This window comes from Colobus angolensis, unplaced genomic scaffold (assembly GCF_000951035.1).
Source record: "Colobus angolensis palliatus isolate OR3802 unplaced genomic scaffold, Cang.pa_1.0 Scaffold264, whole genome shotgun sequence".
NCBI lineage: Eukaryota > Metazoa > Chordata > Mammalia > Primates > Cercopithecidae > Colobus > Colobus angolensis.
Genome location: NW_012115866.1, coordinates 80,868 through 83,607, shown reverse-complemented (window position 1 = coordinate 83,607; position 2,740 = coordinate 80,868). Strand labels below are relative to the sequence as shown.

The following is a 2,740-nucleotide window of genomic DNA, read 5'->3' as shown; positions in this document are numbered from 1 at the left end:
CCGTCACCACCCCTGGCTAATTTTTTTGTATTTTTAGTAGAGACAGGGTTTCACCGTGTTAGCCAGGATGGTCTCGATCTCTTGACCTCGTGATCCGCCCGTCTCGGCCTCCCAAAGTGCTGGGATTACAGATGTGAGCCACCGCGCCCAGCCTAGATCATCCATTTTCTTGTAACTACTTCTTTAGTTGCATGTTACATATTTTTATGTGTAGACTTCCATTATTCAGTTTAAAATATATTTGAATACTCACTATGATATCTTACTTGACCGATGGCTTATTCACAAGTATATTTCTTTATTTCCAATGCAAAGGGATTTTCTAGATCTCATTTCTTTATTTTGAAGTTTTAAAAATCTAAAAAAAAAAAAACCCTACAGAAAAGTTGAAGAATTAGTGTAGTATATCATCTTCCCAAGTAAACAATTTACATTCATAAAAATAGTTCATATATTAGGTCACAAGGAAAAATTAGTAATTTCATAAAGTAGAAATCTTATAATTATGATCACCATGCAACAAAACTAGAAGTTGAAAATGAAATTTATAAAAAAGCAGAAAGACCCTTCCATCTGGAAAACTGAAAACAACTATTGGATGTAAGGAAAATAGAAACTGAAATAAAGGATTTCTGAAACTTAACGAAATGAAAACACAGCATATCAGATTCTTAAAAAAAAAAAGGTAAGGCACTAATTGGGGGAAAATTTATAATCTTCAGTACATATTATAAATGAAGAAAGGGAAATAAGTAAATTCCAAACTTAGAAAGCTAGAAAAAGAAAAACAAGTAAATCAAAGGAAAGCACAAGAGAATAAACAATAAAGATAAAAAGAGAAATTAGTAAGAGAACAGAAAAACATCTCATTCAAAAATTAAGGTTTTTATCTTGGCTCAGCGCTGTGGCTCACGCCAGTAATCCCAGTACTTTGGGAGGCCGAAGCAGGCAGATCACGAGGTCAGGAGATCAAGACCATCCTATCTAACATGGTGAAACCCCATCTCTACTAAATACAAAAAGTTAGCTGGGCATGGTGGCATGTGCCTGTAATCCCAGCTACTCGGCAGGCTGAGGCAGGAGAATTGCTTGAATCTGGAAGGCAGAGTTTGCAGTGAGCCGAGATCGTGCCACCGCACTCTAGCCTGGGCAACAGAGCTAGACTTTGTCTCAAAAAAAAAAAAAAAAAAGATGTGTATCTTGAATTGTTTAATGAAGCAAATAAATTAACCTAATAGAAATTACAAATATACAGAATAACAAATCATAAGTGGTAAGTAACCATTGACACAGGGTAGTTTTTATAACAAGATTAATTTACATACCTTTACGTAAACAAATTTGAAAACTAAAATGAAATGGATAATTATGTGTGACAATATAGTTTACCAAAATTGACTCAAGTAGATATTGGAAGTTAAACAGCACAATTTCCATTGAATAAGTTTTTGAAGTTATGAAATAACTATCTCACTGAGAAATAAAAAACATGAAGTCCAAATGGTTTAACAGGAAAATTTTGCTACATTTATGGAGTTCAAATAATCCTAATGCTAAATAAATTGTTTTAGAACATAGAAAAGAAGGAAAACTTCCAAATTCTTTCTTTTCTAAATGGCTTGGTATTGTAAATGCTGATTTAGTTGTCTGTCTCCAGTTGTTGAAGGGCTAAAGTGAAATAAAGTAAAACATCTTAAAACACTTTTTAGTTCTTACACCCTCTTTTTTAAAGTAGTTTTATTGATATAGACTGCACACATTTAAAGTATATAATTTGTGCAGTTTTGACATACATATATCATCACCATAATCCAGTTAATGAACATATCCATCACTCTCAAAAGCTTTCTGATGCCCATTTCATTCTGCCTTCTTGCTCTCTTCTTGCCAGTCAACCACTTACCTGGTTTCTGTTACTGTAGAATAATTAGCATGTTCTTGGACTTTTAATAAATGTAATAATACAGTATATATTCTTTTGTATCTCACTTCTTTTACACAGCGTAATTATTTTATATTGGTTTTTATGAAGCAAGTATAAAACAAATATTTAACATACAGATTAAAGGTAGCATAAAGAAAATTACAGATGAATATTATATGTAAAAATTATGTAAAAGTTCTAAATAAACTACCACCAAACAGAACAGAATCCAGCACTCTATTATAAAAATATTAGCTCATCACCAAGGTGTATACCAGGAATGCAAAGATGGTGTAACATTAGAATCATCAATGTAATTCACCATATTTAGCCTAAGGAGAACACTCATATATTTACTTTTATATATGCTGAAAAACCTTTGACAAGATTCAACACCAATATATAGTAAAAACTCTTAAGAAATTATATTATAAGCAATACTTTTTTTTTTTTTTTTGAGACGGAGTCTCACCCTGTCCCCGGGGCTGAAGTGCAGTAGCATGACCTCAGCTCACTGCAACCTCCACCTCCCAGGTTCAAGCCATTCTCCTGCCTTAGCCTCCCAAGTAGCTGGGATTACAGGCGCCCACCACCACTCCTGGCTAATTTTTGTATTTTTAGTAGAAATGGGGTTTCACCTTCTTGGCCAGGCTGGTCTCAAACTCCCAACCTCAGGTGATCTGCCCACCTTGGCCTCCCAAAGTGCTGGGATTACAGATGTGAGCCACCATACCCGGCCAATCAATACTTCTTTTTTTTTTTTTTTTTTTTTTGAGACGGAGTCTCGCTCTGTCGCCCGGGCTGGAGTGCAGTGGC

General features: G+C 34.5%; 1 protein-coding gene across 1 annotated transcript in view; it reads left to right on the top strand.

Annotated features, from left to right (window-relative positions):
• The window catches only part of BLM (Bloom syndrome, RecQ helicase-like), an 88,520-nt gene that overhangs the window by 16,909 nt on the left and 68,871 nt on the right, over positions 1 to 2,740 (top strand). The gene's annotated exons all lie outside the window — the stretch shown is intronic.